Here is a 23147-nt window from a genome sequence, read left to right on the forward strand (position 1 = left end):
ACCTCTCTTTTTTTCTTGTTTTTTTTTTTTTTTTTTTTTGTGCTCTGGACCGATTCTTTGCTATAGTTTGTATATTTTTCTTACTGCGTATTGGTGTTATCCTGCTGCAGCACATGGCTGAAGGTTTTAGCATTGAACTTGATTATAATCCAGTACACTCTAATGTGCCAAAACTTTCTGGTCGTATCTTTAATGTGGAAGATAATCCTCTGTTAAGACTGGATTTTTCTGAAGCAACGGAAAATGTTCAGGATGTGCCCTTGGACAATGAAACTTTCTCTGCAAAGATGAAAGAGATGGAGAACAGTCTTTTTTAACTTAAAAAACTACAATGGCAATGCCTGCACCTGGAGGCCTCCTTACACTACAGGGTAATTCCTAGACGGCTTAGGGTTCTGCGTATGCATATTTAGGGATGAAATTATCCTGAACTGATGAGGAGATGGAAAGCACTGAACACTGAATTAAGTTTTAATTATATTAGACTTTTAATTGACTTTTTAAGCCATTTGAAAAATGAGTTACTTATAATAGCTGAAACACTACAGAAGGAATTCAATGAAAAATTTGGAGCAGAATATTTCCAGTCTAGTCTTGATGGCCTATATAACAGTATCTCAGCCTTTGATTATAGGCTGCAGCAACAAAAAAGGATGAAACTAGAATGTGACTATAGTGATTTTAAGAAGGGTAAGATTTTCACTTGGCCATGGGCTGCACCTTTGGAGTCAGTTATTTCTAAAACAGCAACTACTGAGGGAGTTTCTGAGGCTGCTGTTATGGTGGGAGCTGTTAAGACTACTGCAGGACCTATGCCTATTGATAAAGTTGCCAGTTCTGTTGTTCGTCCAGACCTGGGAGCCAGACATAGAGCCTGTTTCCGTTGAGACCCATGCGTCCACCTTGTTTTTCCAGAGCTACCCGTTCCCGTGAAGGAGACTTGGAGACAAAGAGGAGGCCGTTCCATGAACAGGAGACAGAAGAGGCAGAATACAACAATGGTATCGCTCTGATGTGTTCTTTGCTAGACCTTATCCTTAAAAATAATGTTTTCTGTTTGACGATGTTTTTTCTTGCAGAAGATAGGGGAAACAATGGGCACCCCATGTGCGAACAGTTATGCTAACCTGGTTATAGCTAGCTGGGAGGAAGACTATATATTGCACAACAATGTATTTTCTTGCTTCATTCAGTACTATAAGCATTTTGTTGATGATGCCTTCCTGTTATGGAATGGTACATTTGGAAAAACTGAATGAGTTTACTGAGTATTTGAATGACAGCACCTTTTTTCTTAGGTTTACTTCTACACAGTCACAGGTCAGCATAGATTTTTTTGGATGTTTGCTGACCATTAATGAGAATGGTGGACTTGATACTGAATTGTGTAGGAAAGAGTGTTGGAGAAATAGCCTGTTGCATTGGTCCAGTATGTATCCTACCCATGTAAACCACAATGTCCTTAAAGTCAGTTTTTGGGAATCTCTAGGCTACATATGGATGAAGCCAAATTCCGAATTGCCTCTGAGGACTTGTAAAGAAATTTTATGAGTAGAGGGTATCGACAGAGAAAAGTGCTAACACACATTAATGAGGGGTAGGAATTCAGATCCATGGATGGGACCCCTTTTTTCAGAAGGAGAGATGGACAGAGATCATATGATGTGAGGCGGAATGTTGCTAGTGAAAACTTCACTTGACACACACAGAAAACCAGATAAATAAATGCCAGTATATGACTGAAGTAAGAACTGCCAACACTTTGTATAACGCGTTTCGTCCAAATATATATTTATATATTGCACATTGATGTAATGTATTAAGTGCTTTACATATCTTATTGGTCTTTTAGATCACATGTGATGTTTTTAGTATTTAAATGATTTATCATGTGGGGATGATATTTCTGATGAAGTTTATGACTATCAAAGTGGACGAAACGCGTTATACAAGGTGTTGGCAGTTCTTACTTCAGTCATATACTGGCATTTATTTATCTGGAATGTTGCTAGTAACAACAATGTGCATGTGACTTTGACTTTCTCCAGCAACATAAGTAGGGTGTGTGATATTGTCTGGAAGAACTGGTCAGTTCTTCAGATGGATAAGTTTATTAGAGAAGCAGTAGGCAACAAACATATTTTCTGCTTTAAGAATGCTATGTCTCTGAAGATTCAGTAATGCTATGCTCCCAGCATGGGCAATGACTACAGTCCTCTTAGATCTGAAAGAGCTGAGACATTCCCTTGTCGTTTATGTAAAGCATGTAGTTATATCTCAAATGCTAAAACTTTTCAACACCCTTTGACTGTTTTTATTTTTAGTCACAGGCTGTATGCTGATTGTAGAAGTTGTGATTTGGTATACCTGGCAGTCTGTAGTAAATGCCCTCACTTCTATGTGGGGAAAGCTAACAGTCCTTATAAAGAAGGAAGTTTAAAGCATATAAGTGATATCCAGCTTAAGAACAGGATGAATGTGCTTATGAAACATATTTTTATGAATCCAGGGCATACATTTTCATTTTTGGTTTTACAGCTGGTGAAGAAGAATAAGAGAGGAGGTTACATTGTTCATAGTACTGAATTGACAGATATGAAGTGGATTGTGAGGCTACAAGCAGGCAAGATTCCTGGCCTTAATGGGACTGTACCTTTAAGACCTGAAATTACTTTCACGACAGCTGCTTCATTGAAACATTACTATATTTTTTGATTGGATAGTTTTTATTGAATGGAATGTTTCTGTTTAAAGTGCTGTTTCCTAGTTTGTGACTCTTAGATCTGAAGAAGAGTTTAATGCTTGAAAGTGCTTTTCTATTTCATCTTATTTATTAAATGTTCTGCATGTTTTTAAACTGGATTTGGCCGTGTTCGTTAGACTGCTCTTTTTCTTGGTTTTGTGTTTTTTATTCAGGACCAACTTTTTCCTGCAGTTTGTGTATTTTGTCTTACTGCTACTCTGGGCGCAACATAAAGAAATTCCAAGTTTTGTCTGACTTTCAGAACTTGTACGGTTAGAGCAACAGCTTTACTGCACTTACTTAAGTATTTAGTTGTATATTGTTTGTGTGATTTTTCTCACAGAAGTTGATTTAAGTTCTCTTTGAATTCTGTGGTAACTGATTTTTATTATTCTTTTGTTTTATAATTTTTATTAATTTGAAGCTGAATATAGATTCCTTAAATGAGTATGCCATTAATGATTTGTTAAAGCACAAATACCTTGTACAGTGTAATAAAGGCTATGTATATTTAAAGGCAACACCTGATAACACGTGTGATCTGTGTTCCTCATGTCAAAGCTTGGATGATTTGCTTACCATTATTAGTAGTAAATCTGGACTTACTGATGATGATTAGGTGACATATTTCACCCAACCAGATTGCAGTTTGGTTTACTTACTACTGAACTAACTCTTCCCTAATATACCCCAGTCCTGGGGATGAAGTGATGCAAAGCAGCTTGGGGAACAACTAATTTCATTTAATTTGACTTTCCAAACTTGCCACCTGCTGCAGCAGAGTTCTGACACTGTGTAAGTCAATGAAGGACGATGTTAAATCTAAGATATTACCTTTAACATCCAAAAAAATACCTCATGTCTTCCAGCTCATTGATGCAGAAGCAGGGTGTCTACCTGTGACTCTGGTGACCTGAGTTCATCTAGTGATGTAGGAGGCTGGAGGGCTGGTTGATGGGATGAAAAGATGGGGATATGTTTGAACAGCTGAGAACCAACTCTCTTACCTTGGGGAGATAATGTGGAGCCTATTGCTACTGTATCATTCTGGTTTAGATTATGGAGTCATATAAAACCACACTTATGTATGCATGTAAGAGGACTGTGCACACATATCTGTGTATCATGTACCTTATACTCAAGTACATGCTCCACCACTGTGGAATCACTACCATATACTGCAAAAAACTTACAGTTAGTGAGTCTGACACAACACCAGGGTGCTACAGTCATTTCTCTGCTGACTACTAATAATGAATGGGAAGCTCCCTATGCTCTTGCCATATTTTCTGTAGTAGTTTAAATATCACCTTCGGTCAAGACTATTAGCCTAGTGGGACTTGTATAGCCCCTGCACTGGCCCAGTAATCAAGGTGCCTCAATCCTCACCACTAGCACCAGTGAGGGATGTGCACATTGGGTGGATGACAAGTACACACACACACACACACACACACACACAGTAAGGTTCAATCTCCCTTAAGAGCACACAGAGATCAAAGTTAGTCTGGGGTTGGTTTCTCCCTCTTTTTCCAGATCCCCAATAACACTCCCCACTGACACAGCTATAGGGTTAAGCCAAAACCTCCAGGACCCTCTCTGTCCAACCAGTGCTTTGTGTCCCTGCCCAAGTAGCTCACACACACACACACACACACACACACACACACACACACACACACACACACACACACACACACACACACACACACTTTCAGATTTGGTTTATATACAGCCACACAGACACTCCCGGGGAAGGCTGCACAGGGTCACTAGCTAAGCCCCCTTTGGCCCAGACTATACTGTAGTACCAGCTGCCACCAACCACTCTTATCAGCTACTATAAGGCCCTTCCAAAGGGTGACCAATTTTATTCTGTAATGTTACTATTATCCAAATGGTAAGTGTGTCCAAGACAAAGGCTATTTAAGAGTGGCCTGTACAGTGTCACCAAATACATGGAAATACTCTAAGAGCTTAAATATCTCTAAGCAAACCAGCCACAGTTAGAAGGTTTAAATATATTTAATAATAAATAATAAAAGAACAAGACAATTCTCAATAACACAACACAGTGACAAGAGAGTTCAGAATCACAGGAAATATTTTAAAACAACACTGCATGACAGTCTCACATAACTACAGACAACATTTAAACAAATCTTCCTATGTTCCTATCTATATCTAAGAGAAATCACTGTAATTGGGTCTATATTAGATAACTGAACATCTGAAAGTTCGACTCTCATATGGTCGACACCATATGCTCGAACTTTCAAAAGTCCGAATATCTAATAAAAATAAAGTACACAAAACACCTACCTGAAACTTTTAAGCAGGGGGCAAACCCCGCAGCACCCCCCACCCCCCCACTATTTAAATATACCAACTCCAAGACTGCACTACAGTGCAGAAAAGGGAAATCTTCCCTTACGGAAATCTTCTTACAACGTTCGAACATTCAAAAAATCTGATCATATGGTGTCAACCATATGAGATTTGGAATTTTGAATGTTTGAACATTCAATATAGACCTCTGTAATCTAAATCATATTTACAGAGTCAGACAAGTGCTGATGAGAGGATGTTGTCAGATCCAAACACAAATACAAACTGCACAGACTCACTCTCTGAGATAGTTCTTAAGATACTATCAAACATTTCTGCTGGGTTATCTCAGATTATATCATTCTTTATCACCTCTGTGTCAAAAATACTTGTTTTTCAGAAGTTTGCCTGGAACTGGAAGTTGTAAAACAAACACCTTTACATTTGAAACCTGTAATTATTTCTGTTTCCAGACAATAGAAAACCCTCTATCTCTAGACATCCTGTCTCTTTGCTGTATTAACTAACTTTATAGCACATCGTAAAACTCTACTTTTCAACTTATTTTCTTACAGTTTTGCAAGTTAACTCTGTATGTTCCAAATTCTACCATGAAAACATACATTTTCATAGGCATATAGTCCATATACACTTCTGCTCTTCTTCAGCAGGGTAGACTGTGGTTGCATTCTTGAAGCTCAGCACATAACATATGGTTTAACACACACTTCTGCACCAGCAGTTTAATACACACATAACATATAGTTATCTTACATTTGTAAGACAAGCCTATGGATCATATTAATATTCACAAATGACATCGAATTATTTACAACATTCTAGCTAGCTGGGCTGGCAGCCTTCACAGGATTAACCCTGTCAACAAAGGATAAATAAATTATAAGGTGCCTAAGATTAGGAACCTAAATAAATGAATAACAAAACAGCAAATAAATAAATAAAAAATACTGGTATATCCCATAATTAAATAAAACATACACAAATCTTTGGTAAGGCAGGTTGTCTTTACAGTGGTTGCATTTGGCAGTAGTTTAACATGGCACATTGCCACACATTCAGATTTGAAAATACATCCCATAATTTATCGTGACACTCAGATTTGAAAACTATCACTTTTTGAAAATTGTAGATGACATTCAAATAATGGACATTTGGTTGCACTAAATATGGATTTATTATTTGCATCCATTAGCCATGCATTTTACATAAACTAGAATATGCCTAGGATTAGTAACCCAAACAAATGAGTAATATACCAGCAAAAAAAAAAAATAAATAACAATACAGGTATAAAAGTATAGCCCATAATTACAAAAGCCTACAGAAATCTTTGCTAAGTCTGAGTCTGGTTGGATGTCCAGTGGTTGTGTCTCAGGGTAGTTTAAAAAAGTACATTACCTTACTTTCAGATTTGAAAAAATATCCCAGAATTTAACATGACATACAGATTTGAAAAATATCAGTTTTTGAATATGGCAGATAACATTCAAATAAAGGGGACCATTTGGGTACACTAAATGTGGAATTTTGATTTGCATCCATTAGCCATGCATTTGGATTGGGAGTATTAATAATTATAATATATTCACTGGATATGGTGAATATAAGGAAGAAAGAAATGCAGACCTTTCTTGTACAGCTTTCTGGAAACGGTGCTAATTAAGATTTTTTGTTAGCATATAATGAAAATTATCAGCGGATTTGTGGATTTATGCTCAGTCTCAATATGACTCCAGCATATGCATCTCTAACAGAGAGATTGTGACAGGCATATATTTATAACAAATACCAGTATCAATTAATAGATTTGATTTAAAAATAACTAAATAATATTGCTGTGCTTTAGAAAGGTAACTCTCAAACTATTCCCAGAAAAAAGGTGAACCAGTAGTGAAGTGGAGAAGAACAAACCGAGAACAACTTCAAGAAAGAAAAAGTAGCACTCGACACTGTCAAAAAACTTTAATAAGACGACAACGTTTTTGGATAGAAACTATCCTTCTTTAGTGTCTTACATACAATGGCCATAAAAACAGCATTTATAAATATAATCTAATTACACCACATGACACAGCAAACCTATCAGCAACATCAATTAAAAATAACAATCAGTCTTCTTAAAAAAACAGTAACCATATAAAATTCATGAACTTACATATATCAAAGAATCCATTTTACAAATTCACATATTTAGTATAAAACTATTTTTTCCGGACTCTTTGTTGTTTAGACTTTAAAACTGGTCTTAATGTAACCTGTTTATTAAGACCTGGGTATTTATCTGCTTCTAATCAAATAATCCAATTCATATTCCTTCATATCTATACTATTAGTTGCATCCCCATGTCTGGCATTTGGATCCATCACATGTATAGCTCTAAAGTTAAAATGATGCGTGTCATCAGTTTCACTTATATGATGGGTAAAGAATTGGTTAGTACTTTCCTATGTATCTCAGACCTGTGCTCTATTATCCTGTCCTTTGGCCTTCTCAATGACTTTCCAACATAGAAACCTAAACATTTATTACATGTAGCAAGATATATAATAGATGATGTATTACATGTTGCAGCACAATGGAAGGTAAACTTCCTACCATTTATAGGGTGTATAAATTCAATTGATTGATTTATACTTGAGCAACACTAACAACTGTGACAAGGGAAAGTTCCCTTTCTATTGAATGCAGGGACAGATTTACTATTTAAGGAGAAGTCCTTATAGCATAACAGCTTTGTTAAGTTACTACAATTACAATAAGTAAACAAAGGTTTATCCGGGAGCCATTTTTCATGGCCAGGTATGTCCTTTAAGATATCCCAATTATTTCTAATGACACATTCTACAGTCTCACTAGCCCTGCTATAAGTCATAAGATACCTTAGAGATTGTGTAGGGGTTGAACTCATACCACCAAGGCCAGCATGCTCCTGAGTAGAGAAGTAAGGTTTCATCCTTGAGTCTCTCAGTTGTAGAGCATCATTCCTAGCCAGTTCTATCTCATCTACATTATAGCCCCTTTCTAAGAAATTGTTAATCATTTCTTGCATCTTCACCTCACAGACATCTAGTATAGTATTCAGCCTGCTGGTTCATAGATACTGACTCTTAAGTACACTTTTAAAAGTTCTTCTTGTATGCATACTCTTCTTATGCAAGTACTTATTTACTTGCACATCTTTCTTATATATACATATCTCCAGACCAGACCCTGTTATTTGAAACCTTACATCTAAAATTTTAAAAAGCTTTCAGAAAATGTCATTTCAAATTTTAGAAACTCAACAGTATTATTTAGATAATTAAAGAAATCCTGCAAGTCCATAGCACTACCACACCAAACCAGAAATATATCATCCACAAAATGTTTATAGAATGAAATATTCGATGCATATAAATTTGCTTCACCATACACATGTGTCCTCTCCCATTTACCTAGGGTTAGATTCACATAGGTATTAGCTACAGTAGTGCCCATGGCTGTTCCAGATATCTGGCGGTATACCTGCTTATTAAAGGTGAAGATATTATTTTCCAAAACAAATTCTAAAAGCTCACAAATGGTCTCAATATACCTAGCAGAAAGAGAGCCATACTGCTGTAAAATTTCCCTTATACAGTCAATTCCATATATATTAGGAATTACGGTAAAGAGAGATTTTATATCTAGTGTTACCAAAAGGAAAGGGTCATGGGCACTGTTACCATACCAGCCATGTAGCTGGGTTAGAAAATCACCAGTATCCTTAATGTAACTAAGTATATACTTCAAATAACCCTTTAATACTTCCTGCAAGTATACAGATATGGATTCCGTCATCCATCCCTTCCCTGATACTATTGGTCTCATCGGGGTTTTACTAGGGATTTATGTATTTTGGGGAGTCCATAAAGTACAGGAATGGTTGGGCATGGTACACTTAGAAATTGAAAGGTGTCAATATCTATGTCACCCACGACTTGCAAGTCATAGATACACATATTTATTTTACTTATCATAGTATATATTTCATTATTATCAACTGGTTTAAAAGTCTGTCTATCTGATAGCACTTCAGTCATAGATTGCAAATATTCTTCCATATCCATTAATACAATGGAACCTTCCTTATCAGCTTCTTTTATAAGTATTTGATTATTATTTCATAGTGATTTCAATGCTTCAGATTCCTCAGCAGTCAAAGTATACATTTTTTTGAAACTTTTCTTATCACAACAATCACAAATTTGTTTTTCACATATGTTATTAAACACACTAATAACAGGATCACTGACAGCAATGAAAGTACTACTCCTTTTAAGATGACTACCCATAGAGTTGCCACTGTCCTTAAAGATATTTTTCAAATTTAGACTCCTTGAAAATAAAGTCTGTAATTGCATTGTCCAGATCATCAGTTCCAGCAGGAACAAATTTAATCCCATGCGACAGTAAGGACATCTCTGCTTTAGTAAGTTCATATTTAGAAAGGTTTACAACCAAAGAGCGGTTCAATAATTTCCCAGAAAATTCCTTATCAGGAGTCAATACTATCTGACTATTTAATATAGTATCAGACTGATTTATAACTTGTATATGAGTATTAATATGTTCCAGTTATTCATTAGGCTTGTTAGAATCATTTATATCAGGGGCTGCAGTCATACTGCCATTGGCAGACAATCCCATCATCAAAGAACTTCCGACTAGCCCTACACATTTACTCATAAAGCTAGGATTATGCAAATCAAATTCAATAACAGATCAACTTTCAATTAAAGAATGATTAAATGGCTCTACAGAAGCCCCTTCATTAGAAGTTGACCATATCTGGTTTTCTCGTATAATAGTAGGCTGATTCATAATTTGTGAGGACTTTTTAGCACATTCCAATTGTGCATTATATTGACTAAACATATTAATATTAGAACCTATCGCCCTGGAACCACTGTTAGAGGGTCCTATAGTCAAATGGTCTCCTAATAGCCCTATACATTCACCCATATCATTAGTAGTATTCAACCCAGGGTCCCTTGATATGCTAACACATTCTAGTAGCCATTACATTGATTAGAACCAATTTCATCAAGACCCATTGTCACATAAACATTCTCAGGCATTACCATAACAGAAGAACCTTCTAATGGTCCTACACATTCATTTGCATTATTACAAATATTTAAACCAGAATCTACAATCTCATTCGAATCACAATCTAGAGTTAAAGCATTTTCAACCAGACAGTTTAGTGGTTCATTAAACAGAACATCTCTTGTTTTCCGGCAGTTATTAAATAATTCATTAGTTGCTTGGCATTCCGCCACAATATTATGTTCTTTCGAACAGTCAAGGACATAACTGCAATCAGATATAACATTATTATTATAGTTTGTTGTCCAAAAACAGTTATTTAATGAATTCTGAGTTAGGGGATATTTTGCCAAAGTCTTTAGCTCGTTCAAGCAGTCAAAAGCATTCTTACCATGACTTCCTACTGTTTTAAAGCTCTGCTTCTTATTGTAGGGCCATTCTTCACTCTCCCTTGAGATTTCGAGCGCTGCCTTCGTGTGCCATGTTCCTGGACAAATAGTTTCTCTGGTAGCTGCACCTTGATACCCTGGTTTGTCTCTAAAAAAGAAGAAGAAGAATTTGGCATCATGCTTTTACTCTGTATATTTTCTTTTTCTTTTGCCACAGTCAAATGCACATCCACTATGGGTCTCGCCTGAAGTTCATTAGAGTGCAATGATGTCGTAGGCATGTCTATGACATTTCTGTTGGCTTCTGATTGGTCATTAGATAGCAAAGTCCCATCCCCTGCTTGTTGTTGGTTGGTTTGTGGCTCAAACTCATCAAATTCATACATTGTGCCCCAAGAAGCTTTTTTAAAATAAGAGGATTTATTATTTCTATCATTTAAAGAATGTTTCGGCCAGGAGAAAATGTGACTATTATTAAAGTCATTGATGTCACTTTGGAGCTTCTTCCTTTTAGTACACTCCAACTGTTTTTCAAATATATCCATTCTCCCCATCATAGCATCATATAATGAAACATTATCATTAAAGGCCGTTGGCTCTACCAACTGCTTCTCTAGTATACTTATCTCTGTGCATTGTTCATTCTCCTTTGGTAGAAAGAAGTCATTCATGAGACGCATATACTCCAGACTCAATTTTATGTTTAATTCCTGCCACTTTTTTAGTAGCTCAGGATAGGTATTGCCCTAAGAGGGCATGTTCAAGACTCGTAGCCCTCGTGACACAATACCCAAGTCAAGATAGGCACTAAACTAAAATGTTGCCATTGTAGCCTTTTAAAATTCTTGACTTTATATTCTAATGTCTGGACCATAATATGGAAATCATTTTTCTCAGGTCTCATCTCTTTACGACTTACTTCCTTGTTGGCCATAAGGCTAGCACATTCCAGCAGTGGGTTCTCCCTCAATAAGAGGTCATTCAATGAACAAATTGTAGAACCATTCTCTAAAGTGATAGACAGTGTCATGATAGAGGTGTAGAAATGTTAATGACGTCTACTACTCCACCATGAAAAATAGCAACAAATCCCAGAAAAAAGGTGAACCAGTAGTGAAGTGGAGAAGTACAAACCAAGAACAACATCAAGCAAGAGAAAGTACTCCACAATGTCAAAAAACTTTAATAAAATGACAAAGCTTTCGAATATAAACTATCCTTCTTCAGTGTCTTACATACAATGGCCATGAAAACAGCATTTATAAATATAATCTAATTAAACCACATGACACAGCAAACCTATCAGCAACATCAATTAAAAATAACAATCAATCTTATTAAAAAAACAACCAACCATATACTTTCCTACATATCTCAGACGTGTGTTAATTTGTTTACTTATCTTAAAGAAGCTGTTATGCTATAAGGATTTCTCGTTAAATAGTAAATCTGTCCCTGCATTCAATAGAATGGGAACTTTCCCTTGTCACAATTGTTCATGTTGCTCAAGTATAAATCAATCAATTGAATTTGTACACCCTATAAATGGTAGGAGGTTTACCTTCCATTGCACTGCAACATGTAATACATCATCTATTATATATCTTGCTACATGTAATAAATGTTTAGGTTTCTATGTTGGAAAGTCAATGAGAAGGCTAAAGGACAGGATAACAGAGCACAGGTCTGAGATATGTAGGAAAGTACTAATCAATTCTTTACCCATCATATAAGTGAGACTGATGACACACATCAATTTAACTTTAGAGCTATACATGTGATGTAGCCAAATGCCAGACGTGGGGATATAACTAACAATATAGATATGAAGGAATATGAATGGATTATTCGATTAGAAGCAGATAAATACCCAGGTCTTAATAACCAAGTTACATTAAAACCAGTTTTAAAGTCTAAACAACAAAGAGTGAAGAAAAAATAGTTTTATACTAAATATGTGAATTTGGTATATGCATTCTTTGATATATGTAGGTTCATGAATTTTATATGGTTGACTCTTTTTTTAAGAAGACTGATTGTTATTTTTAATTGATGTTCCTAATAGGTTTGCTGTGTCATGTGGTGTAATTAGATTATATTTATAAATGCTGTTTTCATGGCCATTGTATGTAAGACACTGAAGACGGATAGTTTCTATCTGAAAGCTTTGTCGTTTTATTAAAGTTTTTTGACGGTGTGGAATACTACTTCTTCTCGCTTGAAACTCTCAAATTATTCCCACCAGTGCTATAATCCCAAATCATCCTGTAAAATCAATAGTCACTGTGATGCTTAAAATGCATTCATCTCAATGATTTAATTTTAAAATGTATTTAAGGCTAACCTTGTCACTCATACCAGGAAAACTACTAGCAATAAATCATATTTGCCACTATAATTCACATTTGTCAAACACAGCCTCCAACATACCTTTTCTAATGTCATTATTTACATAACCTATGACCCAAAAAATGAATTTCTTAAAATGTGCGCCTAAAACAGACTGCCTGTATAAAGTATATGACATCATATTCTTGAAAGCCAGCATGTTCCTTTATACAGTGCAAGATCCTTCTATGGGTTTTACCTACACAGAAGCTATTTAACTAATATAAAGAGCTATATATACCCCAAAGAGGAACTGCATTTCAAAAAGTCCATTGTTCTAATAGCTTAAATAAGTCATTATTGGAATAGGATCTTCATAATAAAGAAAACTATTTAAGAAAAGCTGCATTTTTGACATTAAATTGTATTCTTTTCTGGATGTTAACTGTATGGGGAGAGGATATGCTACCATATCATGAATAACATCATAAAATAATGGGTAAAAATACCATTTTAACAGGAAATAGTTGTAATCCATATTCAGTTGCAGATTAAAACAGTGAGGAGTATTCCTTCTAACAAAGAGTCTAAAAATAAAGATGTAACTAACAATAACAAATAAGCTGCCCTGTCCTGAGGGATTGTTAGCTTGGCAGTAGACTGAAAACATGCACATCATATACATTACTACACAGCACTTGAAGAAAGCCTGTAGATTTAAATGAAGTCTTATAGCTGAAACTCTCTTTCAAAAAGCGAAAAAAGGATAGGAGTGTTTAAACTGTGTTCAGTGAGTATCCTGACAAATTGTGATTTTGGACGGATGTAATTAGCCTGTAGCTCAGGGTTTAAGTTAGATCTAGAAATTCATGATAAAGACAATTGCTTTTGTTATATGGTCATCAGGGGGGAGGGGAGATCTTGAATTTATTTACATTGTCTGAGAATGCAGAGAAGTTTAACTTGGAGTAGTGCCTGATTAGAAAGGGGCTGGTTACGTCTTAGGTTTGGTTCTGAGGGAAAAAAGTGACAGCAAGACGGTCAGATATCATTATGGAGGAGAAGACTTTAGCTGTAGAGCATATTGGTGCTATATTGGTGAGGGCCAATAGGAAAGTGTACCAAGGAGTAAAGTGAGATGGCACTAATCAGGTAAAGGAACCATTGGGCATATTTGTTGTTTGTGATGTATATTTACCAGTTTATGGATAGAATTTGAAATCCCCCAGGATTACAGTGTTAGGTTCAATGGTTGTGAAGTAGGTGCGATGATCAGTGGGAGACACAGAAGGGATTCTGTACTTGGCAAAGCTATGATAACTGGGCTTATCTATTAATACTAGCATGCGTATGAGTTCAAGGTCATATTTTGTTGGGCTTGACACATAAGTTATTGGACTGTGGATAAATACAGATGCAACTCATTTAGCTGCACTCTCTGCCTTGTTGGGGGGGGGGGGGCTGAATGAATGATAAGCACCAAATCCAGGTATAGAAGGAATGTGATCATTACGTAGGAATCAAATTTCAGCAGCAATACAGATGTGTATGTGTTCAAGTGTCAGGAATTCCTCAAGGTCAAATATGTTTGCTGAGGCTTATACTATTCATTAGAGCTAAACTTTGTATATGCATGATTTCGATTTGATAGTTTAGAGGGTGTGCAGGAGTCTAACTCTGCTTAAAAAATAACACATGGGGGAAGTATCAACCGTCTTCCTCTAAGCTGACACACGGATCCCCATTGAATGACATCACAAAATGAGCCATTTTTCAATGTTATTCCATTGGTATTTTGCCATCCTTCATGGTAATGACAAAATGCTACTCAAGGCTAGCTGCTTCCCAGTCTCATTCAGCTACACTGAGAGCTCAACTACATCTCTCTTCATCTCTGCCAGATATAAAATCCACAACTGCTCAGTCCCATTTGACCAATGAAAAGGACATATGGGTACTTGAGGTTGAGGTGAAGGTATCTAGCATCCCTAGTGACATCCTGAATTCTTGCACCTGAAAGACAGCCAACAGTCTATTTTTGCTCAGTCTGGTGAACATTACATAGCTGTCATTATTTTTTTTAATTTCTGATAAGCAAAGAAATGTGTCATACTGATATAGGGACAAGGGGAGACATCCTTTAAATAACTACAGACATGATAACATGAAGTAGTTATGTTATCCACTTTGAAATGATCAGCATATTTAGATATCCCTAGCCCATTTCACACTTTTATATCTAAGAACAATCTAAAAAGAAGTGCCTGCAGTATTCAGCCCTGTGGACAATACCTGTAATCCATGTGGGAATACACAGGTGACACACACCTTGACTTTTTTTGTCCTGCTGCTAAACTAGTGCTTTACACATTGAGTTATATATGACTTGACATTTAATGCTATTCATTGTCAATTATTCCCTGATATTAGATAGTGTAAAATGCCACAGCAAAATAAGCAGCATGTACTGCTAACATGTCACAAAAGGCTGATGTTACCTCTTTAAAGAATGGTACAAGATTCAAATGGCAAAGTCTCCCCTTTATAAACTACCTAACCAAAGGTGGTCTCTTGGATTAGTCTGAATTATATCCGTTGTGACTTTATCCATAATATTACACTGTATAAAATTCTTAGGGTCTGATATGAACCCCCTTTTGTGAATTGGCACCATTGCAGCTTGTCACCATAGGTTAGCAACAGTTATAATGTCTGCACTTATACAGCAGTCGTTTCTCCATGTCTCTATGGAACTGACATATGTATTTGCTTATTGTAAAATTTACACACAATTGTTTGCAAGCAGAGTAAGAGAGAAGGTAAGCTGAATAGATAAATCCTGTCTTGTTGTAGGTTAGCGCTCGGGTCTGTAAATAAAGAAGTAATCAATAAAAGGAACGGCTGGACCCAAGCGTTAGCAGGTGCTGATACTTCAAAGATGCAAAATCCAACAAGGACGCTGTGAGACAAGTATATTAAAGACCACTGTTTATTCCAGGAGATAAGCGCTTTCGCATTGCTGCTTCATCAGATCTCAAACAATTAAGCATAGTATACATCACATTAAATACTTTAGAAAATAAATCAACACTTCAACAAGCTGTTAAAATCCATTAGCATTTTAAAGAAAAACGCTCTCATTCACATTTCTAAAAACAAGAACCTGTTGGACCTGACTTATAACTATATGATCCACACAAGAAATATATTGATTGAACATGTATGCTGAGATATGAATTCTAAAAATAACAAAGCAATATTTATAATGAATATAAAATGTTAGTTCAAACTGGAATAATCATGTGAAAAAATTCTGTTCCAAATACGCAGTAAAAATATGCAGTAAAAATGTACAGTAAAAATATCTACACTAATTAACCCATACATATTAAAAAATGCATATATGAAAAAATATAGCGTTGGAACAACTCAATAAAAAACTAGATTATGTAATATTGTTAAAATTATGCAGGAAAAAACTTTATATATATATGAAAAATGTGACATAGTAAACTACACATACTGAACAAGGGGTGAAAATATATGAACCATGTCAACAAACACTGGCTTAAAAAGGAAGATGGTAATGTAAAAGAGAGAAGTAAACATATCCTATACTGTCCATTTATTTGACATTTCTTCTCTGCTTCAATTTTGGTCTGATTGAGGCCCTTTCATTTAAGCCAGAGCCTCTATCAGCCTTCAATGTCATTATCCATTCCGTTTCTTTCCTTTCAGTGTATGTTCTGATATCACCACCTCTAGGGTTGGGATATATCACTTCCAAGACTTTAAAATAAAACTTATGTTGTAAATTTGTCAAAGTGATATGCTTGGCCAAGGCATTATGTAAACTACCCTTTCTCATATGGTAAATATGCTCTCTCATTCTGTCCCTAAGTGGACGGTTGGTTTTTCCAACATAGAATGAGGAGCATGATTGGCATTTGGCCACGTGGACAACGTGTGATGTCATACAATCTCCTGTAACAGAAGTGTAGTAATACTTATGACTATCTGGGTGGAGGAAACCAGGTGTACTATCTATATAGCAACAAAAGTTGCAATGTCCACATTGTTTCGTATAGCCATCTCTCGTGTTAGTGTGAGTGTTTGTGGTGTAACAAAGCCTCCTTTTCAGATTGTTCTTATTCCTATATACAAATCTAGGTTGGTCTCCAACTATGTTTTTAATATCATCGTCAGAGTCAGTTGACAGAAACTATCCTAGATGTGAAGATTTTTTGTAGGAGCGTTATGCTCAAATATATGTTCAAAGACACTACTCAGAGCAATACTGGGTTTAAATTTAAAAATCTGAGTGATTTTACACCTACTAACCACCCTTTGGTAGAAGCATATATGAGATTGACAGAGGAAGAACTCTACAGTTATTATGAGAGTAGAAGAATAAATAAGCAAGATTTTAGAAAGGATAATCTTACATATAGAGAAAGGGCTAGCCTCAAGAGGCTACAAAACAACTTAAACATAATGATTAGACCCGCAGATAAAGGCGGGAAGGTAGTTGTTATGGACACCTCTGACTATTTGGAATCAATGACATCCATGTTAAGTGATGATTTTTATGAACAAATTACATCACAGGATATTGAATCTACGATCAGATATGTGCACGACACTATATATGATATATTTATGGGTCAGCTGATAGAAAAGGAGTTGTATGAATATCTTGTTGTTCCTCATCCTATGATACCGACTATACATGGCCTCCCGAAAATACATAAGAACTCAGTTCACCCACCCATGAGACCGATAGTCTCAGGTCGAGGGTGGGTGACTGAGCACTTATCTGTTTATGTTGAGAAACATCTCAGACAAGTGTTAGATCTAAATAACATCGTTTTAAAGGACTCCAAACAGTTCCTACTTGACTTGTATGACTGTATCAAAGACAAGACTATTACATTTGAATATTTCTTTGTCACTTTTGACATTCAGTCTTTATTTACAGTTATACCGAATAGCTCAGGGCTATCACATGTCACTGATTACCTTAAGGAACATAGCAATTACACGCCCATGAAGATTGATTTAATAACTTGTTTCCTTGAGTTAGTTCTGGAGAACAATCTTTTCATGTTTAATGAGTGTGTTTATAGACAGAAAGATGGCGTAGCAATGGGCACACCATGTGCCAACAGCTACGCCAATATGTACTTGGCTCATTGGGAAGAGCATATTCTATTTAAAGAGGAGTTGTTTGAACAGCATGTTATTTTCTATCGACGTTTCGTCGATGATCTATTTATTTTGTGGAGAGGTACCTTGGAACAACTAGAGTTAATGCACACTACTATGAATGCCCTGACTAGCTGTCTCAAATTTACAATGAATCATTCACAATATAGGATAGAGTTCCTTGACATATATATTGAGAGGCTTGATGGCAATATTATTAACACAGGAGTTTTTCGTAAAAGTTGCCACAGCAACAATCTCTTGCTGAGATCAAGCATGCATCCACCTCAAGTGTTTAAGAACATTATGAGAGGTCAAGCCATCAGAGCATCCAGACTTAATCCTACGGGGTCTGGGTTTGAAATAGAGTTGAATGATTTAAGGAATAGACTTTTTTCCAGGGGCTATAGTAATAAAGAGATCAATAGACATCTTAGTGATGCATTTGAACTAAGATCTAGTATAGGTATACCATACTTCGGACCACATGATCCAACCCTTTCGAGGGTTTCCAATACAAATGCTATACAATACCCAAGGTTTTGTACATATTTTTCATCTGATCATCTTTCATTAAGAGAATTATTTGGCAAACATTGGGATATTTTGCATGTAGACGATGATATTAAAAACATAGTTGGAGACCAACCTAGATTTGTATATAGGAATAAGAACAATCTGAAAAGGAGGCTTTGTTACACCACAAACACTCACACTAACACGAGAGATGGCTATACGAAACAATGTGGACATTGCAACTTTTGTTGCTATATAGATAGCACACCTGGTTTCCTCCACCCAGATAGTCATAAGTATTACTACACTTCTGTTACAGCAGATTGTATGACATCACACGTTGTCTACGTGGCCAAATGCCAATCATGCTCCTCATTCTATGTTGGAAATACCAACCGTCCACTTAGGGACAGAATGAGAGAGCATATTTACCATATGAGAAAGGGTAGTTTACATAATGCCTTGGCCAAGCATATCACTTTGACAAATTTACAACATAAGTTTTATTTTAAAGTCTTGGAAGTGATATATCCCAACCCTAGAGGTGGTGATATCAGAACATACACTGAAGGGAAAGAAACGGAATGGATAATGACATTGAAGGCTGATAGAGGCTCTGGCTTAAATGAAAGGGCCTCAATCAGACCAAAATTGAAGCAGAGAAGAAATGTCAAATAAATGGACAGTATAGGATATGTTTACTTCTCTCTTTTACATTACCATCTTCCTTTTTAAGCCAGTGTTTGTTGACGTGGTTCATATATTTTCACCCCTTGTTCAGTATGTGTAGTTTACTATGTCACATTTTTCATATATATATATAAAGTTTTTTCCTGCATAATTTTAACAATATTACATAATCTAGTTTTTTATTGAGTTGTTCCAACGCTATATTTTTTCATATATGCATTTTTTAATATGTATGGGTTAATTAGTGTAGATATTTTTACTGTACATTTTTACTGCATATTTTTACTGCGTATTTGGAACAGAATTTTTTCACATGATTATTCCAGTTTGAACTAACATTTTATATTCATTATAAATATTGCTTTGTTATTTTTAGAATTCATATCTCAGCATACATGTTCAATCAACATATATTTCTTGTGTGGATCATATAGTTATAAGTCAGGTCCAACAGGTTCTTGTTTTTAGAAATGTGAATGAGAGCGTTTTTCTTTAAAATGCTAATGGATTTTAACAGCTTGTTGAAGTGTTGATTTATTTTCTAAAGTATTTAATGTGATGTATACTATGCTTAATTGTTTGAGATCTGATGAAGCAGCAATGCGAAAGCGCTTATCTCCTGGAATAAACAGTGGTCTTTAATATACTTGTCTCACAGCGTCCTTGTTGGATTTTGCATCTTTGAAGTATCAGCACCTGCTAACGCTTGGGTCCAGCCGTTCCTTTTATTGAGAGTAAGAGAGAAGTTCTATTACCCCTGTGCAGATCACTGTTTAGGCCTCAGATGATGTACTATGTTGAGTTCTACTACTCATACACAGATTCATAGGTAAGCAATCACTCTGCATACCATTACAAGCTAGCCAAAAGCCCATATTTAAAAGATTCCTCCAGCCTCATAGAGGGAGAGACAAGACAGATTGGTGGAATCTGTGGCTCCCATCCCATTTCTTAGATGTACCTTGAAAGTGGCAAGGCTGTTACTCTGCTTGACATTCAGTGGAAATTTGTTCCAGAGGTGGGGGATATGTTGGGATATAACTCTATCACACTTTGTCTTATTTTTCTGGTGATGAATGTTTCATTCCTTTAACTGGGTATTTGAGATACCATTTATTCTGTGAAAGAATAGGGGGCCAAAGAGGGTAGGATCTTTCATAGCATAAATGGCTAGACACAGATTTTCACAGTGCAGTTTGTAAGATCCTGAATACAGAGAGAGGGCTGCCAGTCTGTCCTGATATCTAAGATTTTGGAGGTTATTGATCTTTTTTGTTATGCATCTTTTAGGTTTGTCATATTCAGTGAAATGATTAGACGAATACCATAGCCAGCTTTAGGCACCAGTGAACCCTGCAGTCTCTGCCAACTACAGCAAGTTTTCTAATTTTGAGATTTTGTTACATGCTTGTCAAACCAACAAAAGTTAGTACAGCAGGCTCATGTACTTAGTAAATTGGGTGATAATAATAACTCTTAGGATGAAGAATCCTAAAGATTGTCAGTGTTTTCTCAGGTAGCAGGTATCTTTGTTTCATTGAATATTTTACTATTGCCATAATGCCCTTGACTTAGTAAAATCCTGCTGGTGGGCATTCTCTACACTAAAACTAACACCATACCTGGCTTTAGGCACCCATGATACCTACAAATGTGGCGGGGGGGGAGTCATCCTTGACTACGTGGGGGGCCCCACAAAAGCTGATGTTGTTCACGCTTTCTCAGATTATGTGATCTGTCCTAAAGAGTTTTGTGCAATGCCTTTGTTAAGATAAAGCAAGTAATCAATTAATTTCCAAGGTAAGCACTAGAGACAGGCGGCCCAAAGTGACCGCTCTCAGTGCTTATCTGAGATTTTAAGAAGAGATGGTTCTCTCAGGGATGGTTTTCTGTTTGAGGGAGTTTTATAAATACTGGAGGACACATGATACTATAACTTTCAACTTATTTGCTTAAGAATTCTGGGCAAAGCCAACAATATTGGCCGAAGAAAGGATCAAAAAAAGAAACACTTTTTAAATATTACATTAATTCACTTAAAAAAGTTAACAGAATAACATGTTTTGCATTAACCTGTATTTTTGGACAATAGGAAGTGCAAAACTAATGTCTGGCATTATTGACTGTCTGCAATCCTGTATGATTTACCAGCAAATCATTTTTTATGAGGGGCAGGGCAGGGCAAATGATGAGGCAAAAGCAGAGATACTCTGTGAAATCAAGGACAGTGACAGGCATGCATTACTTCTGACCACTGTTAACAACAGTCACCGATCAGATGTGGCAGTACTAGTGTCACACAATGTATTGTATTTGCTGAAATCAGTGTAAAACTAGTATTGATGTGGCTTAAGCTTGTGTGTGGAGGGAGCTGCAGTGTAAGAGTAACAAGATGGCTATAATTTATTTTCACTTTCTGTCATAAGATAAATTATATGTATAATATTTTATATATGTAATATATTTAAATTCATTTTTTTATATTTGTTTATATAAACAAAGTTCATCCTTGACCATTTTCAAGTGCAACTTAGATGTATGGATGGGAAACAGAAAATTTACCCCAGGACTGCCCCCCCCCCCCCATACTGCTAATGGACAGATGCAGCTCCTAAATGCTTTATGCAAGGGTCTAATCAAATTATCTATGGTATGATCCCAGTTATTCTCATTAGGGGTAATAAATAATCAACCATGGGATGAGTAAGGTCAATGTACAACCAAATGGGATAGGTTACTTTTAGCACAAAAAGGGAAGTTAGCTAAACTTAAAATGGCCCACAAGGGCAGCTACCCTAGTACTTGCCTATGAACCTATAAACTTTATTTGCAATGTCATTATGGTCGTGCATGTGGGGGGGGGGGCATTTTTATTTGTTAGTTGGCCAAAATTTATTTCACTTGGCTTCACAAACATAGACCTTGCACATGATATGTGGCTATCTTTGGTGGTTTTGCAGGAAGTGGAAGTGTGTGAAGGCAACTGCTCATTGCCACAGTGGCATGCTGAGTAGCATTGCCATTTGACAGTGCTTTGCTCTGGTTAACTTCTTGGCTGTAGCTTTCTCTATGTGGAGTTTGCATGCCCTTCTTGTCTCTATGTCTTTCTATGTGCTCTGTTTTCCTTCAGCACCTCAAAGTAATGCAGAAGGTTAACTGGCATTCCTCCAGTTTCACTAATGGTGCAGTGTGAGTGTGTGAGTGTGCATGTGCGCATGCATGTGTGTTACATATATCACTGATTTTTTTATCTGTGTACACACAAGTAATGCCGGGCACATATATAACTCTTCTGGGTAACAGTAAAAATGCAGTTAAAAAGTAATTATCTTTTAAAAATTATGCATAATGTTTATCGCAAAACATTCAGATCTTTAGGGCTTCTAGGGGTCTGGTGGCCCCCAGACCCCAGAATGTATAAATGTATTTTGACATGAACTTAGTGATGGTCTCTGTCCTCAACTGCTGCACCCTTTCTAAAACCAGCCCTAGTCAGTGGTATATACAGAAGGTTGTTTACTTCTTTAATTTTCCTCATGATCTGACCTCAGAGGTGTACACAGGAGGTCATTGGAGCTTGTGTCAGGGCTAGAGACAGAGAACAGCCATTGTTTCTTTTACTTTTCTTACAGACTAAGGTGAAAAAAGAAGGCCACTATAGTATGTGTTGGGTCACTGTACTGTCTAAGGGCAGCACATTGGAATACATTACTGTGATCATTATTTTTTCCACTTTCCTCATAATTACACATCAGGCAAGTATACAGGTGGCTGCCTTTGGGGACAGGTGTGAGGAGGATGGAGGCATGCTATGTATGTGCATGACAGAAGTCACTTGTGTCTGTTTGTGTGGCTG

At 36.3% G+C, this 23147-nt stretch overlaps 1 protein-coding gene across 2 annotated transcripts in view; it reads left to right on the plus strand.

Annotated features, from left to right (window-relative positions):
• LOC122812813 (retinol dehydrogenase 8-like) overlaps window positions 1-23147 on the plus strand; it is a 157778-nt gene that overhangs the window by 85184 nt on the left and 49447 nt on the right. The gene's annotated exons all lie outside the window — the stretch shown is intronic.

The sequence above is a fragment of the Protopterus annectens genome, chromosome 10.part0 (assembly GCF_019279795.1).
Source record: "Protopterus annectens isolate FY-2018-M chromosome 10.part0, PAN1.0, whole genome shotgun sequence".
Classification (NCBI taxonomy): Eukaryota; Metazoa; Chordata; order Ceratodontiformes; family Protopteridae; genus Protopterus; species Protopterus annectens.